This window comes from Dipodomys spectabilis, unplaced genomic scaffold, assembly GCF_019054845.1.
Source record: "Dipodomys spectabilis isolate Male_0828 unplaced genomic scaffold, ASM1905484v1 ptg000301l, whole genome shotgun sequence".
In the NCBI taxonomy this organism is placed as follows: domain Eukaryota; kingdom Metazoa; phylum Chordata; class Mammalia; order Rodentia; family Heteromyidae; genus Dipodomys; species Dipodomys spectabilis.
In genome coordinates this window covers 4169728-4178893 of record NW_024870978.1, presented here as the reverse complement: position 1 = coordinate 4178893, position 9166 = coordinate 4169728, and the positions used below count along the sequence as shown (strand labels likewise).

The window sequence follows — 9166 nt, the reverse complement described above, 5'->3', positions numbered from 1 at the left end:
AAATATTTAAGCTCTTTTATTGATTGGATGTGTTTCCTAGAAAGGAAAAAGGAGGATGTGGTAGGTGATGGTAGAAAAGTATGTATATTTTCTCCATGTCCACATCTTTTGCATTTTTAAAAAGTGATACCGATGAACTCCCACATGTAATTGATGGTGCTTTCTGCACAAGATGCAGATAAATGAAGATATTTATTCCGGTGAATACTCACATATATTAGCAAAATCTAGTTCTGGAAAACAACTTACTAGTATAAAATATTGTCTACAAAATGGTTTCTTTTCCTAGCAGAACAACATATAGCATTGACATGATTACTCCAGCTTTCTTTGAGATTTTATGTTGCCTCAGTATCAAGATAAGGCATGATTTGAAGATCTCAGTAATTTTAGAAACAAAAGTACATAATAGCTTTCTTTCTGCAGAGACATGTGATGGCAAGTATGAATAATAGTATTATAGTTCTTTTCTTTTTCCTCTTTATCTCAAGTTTTTCATACCTTGGCATATTACTCTGTCCTGCATCAGCTTCCTGTAGGTGATACTTTCCTCTACTCTGCAATGTCAAGATGTGTCATGTGATTTACTTCAGTTTACAAAAATGAACAAGAATTGGTCTAAAGCTATTCTAGGGGAAATTTTCAATCTCATTGTCTGTAACAAATAGTGGATTTATTTTCCCTTAGCTGTAAATATAGCATATTTCTAGAGGGAGCCTTCTTTCAACTTATATACTGGAAGAATATAGCATGTGAAATTGAGGCAAAACTGAAACACAGTAAGAATTAAACTAATATTAGAATATGATGTTAAGATGTTAGTTTTTTTTTAACCATTCTTGTATACCTTTATGATAGGTGACTGTAGCACACCAGAATTTAACAAATACTAAAAAAAGTACTAAACAAATAGATAACACTTCCTGTTTGATGCTATTATTTATTTATAAATAAGCATTCTCTATGTGATCACTTGTGGGGTTATTTATTTCTATAACTGTTTAATCACTCTAGAGCACTGTATCTAATATCCACAATCATTATTCAGACCTTGTGATTGAGATGAGGAAAAACAAAATATCTAGATTTCTCCTTCTCTTTTCCTCTTCTCCATTTTCTATTGTGAATTCTCATCCTTTCTTCAAATTATCCTATGAATAAAGGAAGAATGACACATTGTGGATATCAAGCAAAAGGCTTCAAAGCCAGAATTATTCTTTAAGAAATACATGAAGTAAATCAGAATGGCTAAAATAATAATAAAAACATGATTTTTTTCCCTATCTGGCTTCCACCATAGTGTCTGAACATGAGTCTAAATATCTAATAAACCATTTGTCTTGGCTAATTTTTTTAATGTAGTGTTTTTAAGAAATAATAATTTTAAAAATTAAAAAATATTTTAAAATAAATAGTAATATGTTGTTTGCTTTTGGGAGGCATGAAATAAGAATGCATTAACACTGTGTGAGTTGAGATACTAAATTTTATCAGAATCAAAACATAATGAAAAATAGATGATTTTAAGAGAAATAGCTTGTAGGTACATTTTTAATGTGACACACACAGGGACATCTTTTTTCTTCATTTCCTCTCCACACTGATACAACTTCAATAAGCAGTTCATTTATTTCCAATAGATGTGTTTCTTTCAGAAACAGATTAGACATAAAAAAGTTAGGAATATAGAACCAGTATTGGGTGTTGCATTCTTTAAAAATGGCAGTCAAATAAATATTAACCGTAATTCCAAAATAATAAAAATGAAATGCTCTTGAAAAGAGAAGAATTTAAGCAGAATGTATAAAAGTGATAGTGCCATAACTGCTTCAGGAGATGCTCTCTGGCAGTCAAGATTTTTAGTACATGACAATGTTTTAATCAGGATGAAATGCTCTCAGGAACTAAATTTTTTTGGTTATATTTAATTGAAGAAATATGTTGTTCAAAATTTATGAAAGAATAACAGGTTATAGTAGAAAGAATGCTTATTCACTCATTGTGGTAGGCAGTAAAATACCTTCCCAAAATATCTACAGTCCACAAATATCTAATCCCTCAAATGTAAATTTACATTTTATATATGTTTGTAAAGTAATCATCTTTCGTTACACGAGAAAAACACATTTGAATAATTATAAGACGGTGAAAGTATAATCAAAAGTCCCAGCTGTAGTTTGAAAGGGACATGATTAGATAAGAACCATCAGAAAGATGTAAAGATTGTACATTAGAAGATAAATGAAAAGATAACCCAGATTCTGAAGTTTCTGTTAAGCAGAACAGGAAGTAAATGCCTTTTCCACTAGAAACATCTGAAAAATATTTTAGCTCTCTTTGTGGTTCAATTTTAATCTGATGAGACTTCTTTTATATTTCTGTCCTTTACAACTGTAAAATGATAAATGCAGATTGTTCAAGCCAATTAACTTGTAGAATTTTTTTTACATATTTGGTTTAGTAAACTAACTCAATTATAGCCTTTTCATGATGCAACTACGAGGACACCACATGTCCTAGTTTCTGAGAATAATAAAAAATTTCCACCGGCTTCGTACACATGTATGATGTAGATACTACTAAGGGCCTTGACATTCTAAATAATATTGAAATAAGCTCCTTCTCTTTATTTTCACATTTGAGGATTACTAAGTACCAAAGTTATGTAGAAGGCTAGGGTAAGAATATGGAAATGAAATATGTATCCTAATATTGTAAAGATAATTTATGCCATTTTGAGTTACAGTTTCTAAAGTAATAAAAAATAAGGTAAAACAGAAATAGAAACTCATTGCATTTTATGACTAAAATACCAGCACTTAGTCTACTAATTCTAGGAAAAATTCCCAGAATTATTGTGTGCATTCTAATAATATTTCACTTTATCTTTGTTAGAAAATAGGTAACTAAGCTGGATGCTGGAGGATCATGCCTGTAATCCTAGGTACTCAGGAGGCTGAGGACTGAGGATTCCGTTTCAAAGCCAGCCCGGGCAGGAAAGTCCTTGAGACTCTTATTTCTAATAAATCTCTAGTAGACCGGAAGTGGCACTATGGCTCAATCGGTAGAGCGCTCACCTTATTGCAAGAGCGCAGGGACAGCTCCCAAGCCCAGAGTTCAAGCCCCATGACTGACCAAAAAAAAAGAAAATAGGTAACTGTAATATGAAAACTCCAAGTTCATAATAAATTTATACCTCCCTGGTGAAAGGATCTGCTAAACTATAACATTCTTGATTTCCAGCTCAAAATATTAGAAATCATATTCTATCGCATGACTCAACACTGTACTGCTTGGGGACCCCATGTCTGTTTAACACAGTCATACTGAAAGAATGACCTGCTCAATTCCTGATGAAAACGCACTGCAGGTGTTACGGACCAATCATTTCCACATTGTGGCTCACCTAAATTGTTTACCATTAGAGGTATTTTGATTGCTTTTTAAACCCAACATTTTGACAGAAATATATTACTTTAAAATGTTATTAAAGCAAGAGTGATATAAAAATCACCTTTGACTCCAGATAAATATTTTACCTTTCATATACCCAAAAATGCAGTCTGACCTAAAAATCATAGACACCAAGATCTAAGCATGAATTAAAGACTCTCCAACTTGTGAATACAATTGGTTTAAAAAGACATCAATACTACTGCATTTTTCAAAATGTCTTATGATAATGATAATGATGATGATAAACTATTAACACTTGCAAATAACTCATATTCTTGGTAGGAAGATACAAAACACAAGATTTATCCTAATCATTTTAAAAGACCTTTATTTATACTACAAATTCCCTCTTATAATTATAAAAGTTCTAAAACTAACTGAAGTACATAGATACAAAGGAAATAATTTAAATGCATCATCTACATTCAAAGGTCTGTGTTAATAGAAAAGAAAATTTATACTAAAAATTTGCTTACCAAATTCACTTATATTCTTTTATTCTATTTCATTTACTTTCATAAATCTGGGTTTTCATTAAATGATGCATAAAAAGCCTATATACCTACTTACATTTTCAGTTATTAACAATATTTTTTTCAGAAATATCTTTAGCTATATAGTCAATGAACTGAAATAATACTAAAATTTTCAAAGACTTTTCAGAAATTTAGGACTGACTCTAGGATGTTATTTATACTGGCAAAGATATCCAAAAAGCCATATCTGTTAAAGTTGCGATAGTTATTTCCATAAAAGATCCATGAGGGAAGATCCCTTTGCATTTACAAAACAACTTCAAATGCATCCACAATCTGGATGTGACACATGTTATTGTTTGTATGTTTGTGAAATGTATATCTAACAACCATATACACAATACTGATTTTCAGTCATTATGATGGGATTTTCAAACCTAATAAATACGGGGTTGATTATCTCTTAGTGAGAATAGATATAATCTTACAAAGAAAGTTATTTTCAACAGAAATCCGGAAAGAGTTTATCCACCTGCTGTTTCACAGGAATAACCAGAGAGTAATACTTTTTTGGTCAGGTCGGTCAAATGCATTCCATGAGTATATCTAAAATGTATTACCAATTTAAGAGGTCAAATACATATTTTGTACTGACAATCATATTACAGCAATAACTTACTACCTAACTATTTCTGTATCTTCTTACCTAACTATAATAAGAGCTGAATGTGGTCTCTTATATAACTTAATGTTGTAAATGCTTTGATTATGATGATGTTATTATTTGTACAGAAATATGGTTCCACTGAAATGACATGACAGAACACTGATAAATAAACATTGCAACACAGTTAGCTCTTTTCAGCCTCAACCTGTCCACATTGGCAAGCAACATTGCAACAGTACATGCACACATATACCCATACACACAAGTGCACACATGTACACACACATATACATGCATGCTAAATTCAGGGTTTATTATACAAAAATGTTCAAATAAAATATTAGTGATTAGAACAAATGATAAATTTTCTTATTACAAAATAATACACAATCCAGGGACCACGGGTGTTACATTTTACTTGTCTTGCCACATGTGACCATTGCATTTATTTTAATTAATTAATTAATTCATTTGTTTGGTGCTAATACCAAGGCTTGAACTGAGGGCCTGGCTCTGTCCCAGAATTTGTTGTTTGTTCATTTTACTTTTCTCAAGGCTAGCATTTTTACCGCTTGTACCATAGTTCCATTTCTAGCTATTACTGATTACTTTCAAATCAGAATCTAATGATTATTTTTTGCTTGGTGTGGTTTCAAAACACAATAATCAGATTTCATCTTTCTGAATAGCTATGATTAAAGACATGAGCCACCAGTGTGGCTTCTACTTTTTCATCTATAGTTATCTAATGCATATGCTTTGACTTAAGACCATGATATAATATAAGAGAACTCACTATTGAACATATGAGCTTTAAGAGCTTTCTAATAGTTCCATTATTTATTGTTACCCAACATTAGAAAAAACTGTATAATACAGTAGTAAAATAGAAGTCCTTTGTAGGACTACTTAAATTCCTTGTTTTTTTTAAAGACACTTGTTTTCATCTAAAAATGGAGGCCTGTTTATTGTCTTCATGTGATTTTCATGATTAAAGGTGCTTAATTAGAAGTCAAAGTGTATTTGTAGTCTTGGCTATCAATTAAATCTCACCTTTTCTTCTTAGAGAATATAATGATTAAAACAATAGTTCAGAATTAGCAAGCAATAGTTCAGGTTCACACTTCCAGCTCAAGTGGATCACCAGTAAGTAATGCTCAATATCATTTTCCACAAAGTTTTGCCTCAGATACAATCGGCCTGCGTTCTCTAGCTGCTTTCCACCCTGGACGTATTCCTTCATTGTACAGGAAAAGTGTGATTCAACTGATTTCAGTCAAATCTGTTAATAGAATCATTAAGGATTTACATTCTTGTCAGTAATTTGGTCAAAGCTATGACTCTTTATGTAGGCTACTAAAAATGTATTTACTAATTTCAAGTAAATACATACATTATATTTCCATCTTTTTTAAAAATTAAATTTTGTTTGTTCCATAAATTGATCAGAGGTATGGATTTTGTGGCTAGCTAATTCATTGCACATCTGTCTCTCTCTTCCTTTCTCTTTCATGGTTCTCATAGATAATATGATTGCTCTATAATTATCCTAATTTAGTTTGCTTTTATATTTTTGGTTGCAAAATTTCACTTTCTGCTCTGCCATTTCTCAAATCATTTAAATAGAAGTTATTATTTCATATTTTCTCATTCCTAGAATAAGCTGCACATGAAGACACCACTGGTCCTCATTTTCAGTCTGTACCTTTGAATATGGAGGAACATCTTTCCTCTGCTGTCCATCAATTCCCTGTTCTCCAGTTAGAATAATTTAGAATATTAAAAAGGCCAAAAGAGAATATAAGTCATGGTGAAAAAACAGACGCAGAAAATTCACTGGATATTTCTTACCAGTTCAACCTACGTGAAATATTAGGGAAATACATGGACACTTCATTCCCACTGACACTCAAAGTCTCTGGTTAGGCAACTCTGATGAAGATGAGAAACAAGATGAACAAGTGAGGAATGGTATCAATTGCAAGAAAAAAAATGGAGAAGGATCCAAGAAAATTTCTTCTTTGGGCTGCCAAAAATAATCGGCTTACTACAGTGCCGAGACAACTTTCCAAAAATGCCACTCATGTGAATATGAGGGATGATGAAGAGTATACCCCTCTTCATCGGGAAGCCTACAGTGGACACTTAGACATTGTTCATGAATTGGTGGCTCAAGCGGCACATGCAATAACTGTAGATGGCTGGACACCCCTGCACAGTGCATATATGTGGAATAATACCAGAGTGGTTTCTTACTTACTTCATCATGGTGCAGATACCAATGCTAAAACTAAAGGCCTCTTGATCCCCTTGCAACTTGCTGTGGAGAATTGAGAGAACAAAGATATGCTGGATCTCCTTCTGTTGATCCATTATGTCAAACCAGGCCTGAAGAACAACTTGAAAGAAACTGCTTTTGATATTGCCTGAAGGATAAATATTATCACTACCTCTTTGAAGTTGTGGAATGCTGTATAAATTGTTCTCTTAAGTCCTAATGGTTCAGTTAAGTTTCTTAAAATTCAAAAATGTCAGTCCATCCTTTGTGTCCATACAAAATATTTTCGCAATCCAAATATCAGCAATATCTTTTTTTGGTCGGTTGTGGGGCTTGAACTCTAGGCCTGGGCGCTATCCCTGTGCTCTTCAGCTCAAGGAGAGTGCTCTACGGCTTGAGCCACAGCTCCACTTCCGGTTTTCGAATGGTTCGATGGAGATAAGAGCCTCATGGACTTTCCTGCCCGGGCTGGCTTTTAACCACAATCCTCAGATTTCAACCTCCTGATTAACTTGCATTACAGGCGTGTGCCTCCGACTCTTACTGTAAAAATTCATGGATTCCGTGGAATTCTTCCAAGTGAATTGGCTGCCTTTGATGTCAAAATGTATTGAAGAGGTTTTATATATATACTGATTTCTGCAGAGTTTGTGACTTTTTTTAATCAGAAATAATTTTACGTTATCTGTTGAAATGAGCAGTACAGAAACTAAATTATTTCTGGTCATTGTCTGAAAAAAAGTATATTTTAAAATATTCTATATTCTATGTTTGTATAATGTCTATAATCTATTTTATTCTTCTGAGATATACTTTGAATTCTACATTGTTTTATAATATATAGATTCATTAATGTGTCCTTTCAGATTGCATTTCATATAGAAACAGTTTAAGATTCCTTTTTTTCCTAGGTCCTTATAGTATTATATTTCTTTGGGATAAAATGTCAATGTTGTCTAATTTCAAAAGTTTTGTAAAAGTTATGTAAAAGGTTTTGTAAAGGTCTTTCTAAGGTGAAGATTTCAAACAGTGATGTCAAACTTACTTTTAATTATATGAATTAATTGTTTTGTTACACTTGTAATTTTGTAATCAACTTTTTAATAGTTTTTCATTTCTTGCATCTGAAGAATGAAAAATATGGAATACTTCATAAATTTTCATGTCATCCTTTTGCAAGTGCCATGTTAATCTCTTCATTGAAATTTGTGTATACATGCTGCTGAAGCATGTAGTATCCTCAAAATTTAAGTAGTTAATGATGCAATCTATATACAGGCTTATAACCTGGGGTACCTATTTTTAACAAGGAAACCTTATTGTTCCTAACAATGCTATTGATCTCATTTCCCTATAATTCTGTGAAGAGTGGAAAAAATTATATTTTTCAGTTGAGGGCTCACCTTTGCTATTTTTTTTGTCAATGACTATTTTAAGTCTTTTTCATTTGGGATTTGATCGTACTTTCAAATATTTATAGCTAGGTCCAAAGGTGATTGTTTTTTCAATTACTTATTTATCCAACTGAGTTAGCTTTGTGGAGCTAGTGGATTCAATGTAAGCCTTGCTTAAGAGCTACTTCTAAATTTCTGCAGCTGAATTTTTCCAAATGAGATCTTACTGACACAAATATCTACCTGACCCTTTACCCTTCTTCCATGTAGGAACAGACCAACTAGAATATCTTACCCTGACAGTCTAGATTGTCTTACTGGAACAAAACAAATCTTAGTTACAAGGGATCATAGAGAGAAGAACAGTTCAGACAGAACTGTACAGACTCGAACGTATTTTATCAAAATATAATTGTTTTCTATCCCTACCATTTCAAAAGTAGCTAAAGCCAATGTGAAAACATTGTTCATATGCATGATTATCTAATGTCCTGGCTGTCTACCATCCAACCAGGCAGGAACATATGCTACTGCTTTTCTATGACCAAATATTTTCATAGTTGCAGAAGTCCATAAGTTTCTCCTCGTTATTGGGCTTTAAATTGGTAATGTTTTAATCACAATGTTTCCTCTTGCCTCCAGGCTGTAAATCTACAAATATTAAAGCTCTAGTTCTAGCTTTATCAAACACTGAGGTAGAGATAATGGAATAATATTTTATTTTTTTTTGGGGGGGGGTCCGGTCATGGGGCCTGAACTCTGGGGCTGGGCACTGTCCCTCAGCTCTTCAGCTCAAGGCTAGCGCTCTACCCCCTGAGCCACATCGCCACTTCAGGCTTTTTTCTTTTTGCTTATGTGGTGCTGAGGAATCGAACCCAGGGCCTCGAGCATGCAA

At 32.9% G+C, this 9166-nt stretch overlaps 1 pseudogene; it reads right to left on the bottom strand.

Annotated features, from left to right (window-relative positions):
* Positions 1-8011: 8011 nt before the first annotated feature.
* On the bottom strand, positions 8012-8108 carry LOC122127461 (annotated as a pseudogene).
* Between the last annotated feature and the right edge of the window lie 1058 nt (positions 8109-9166).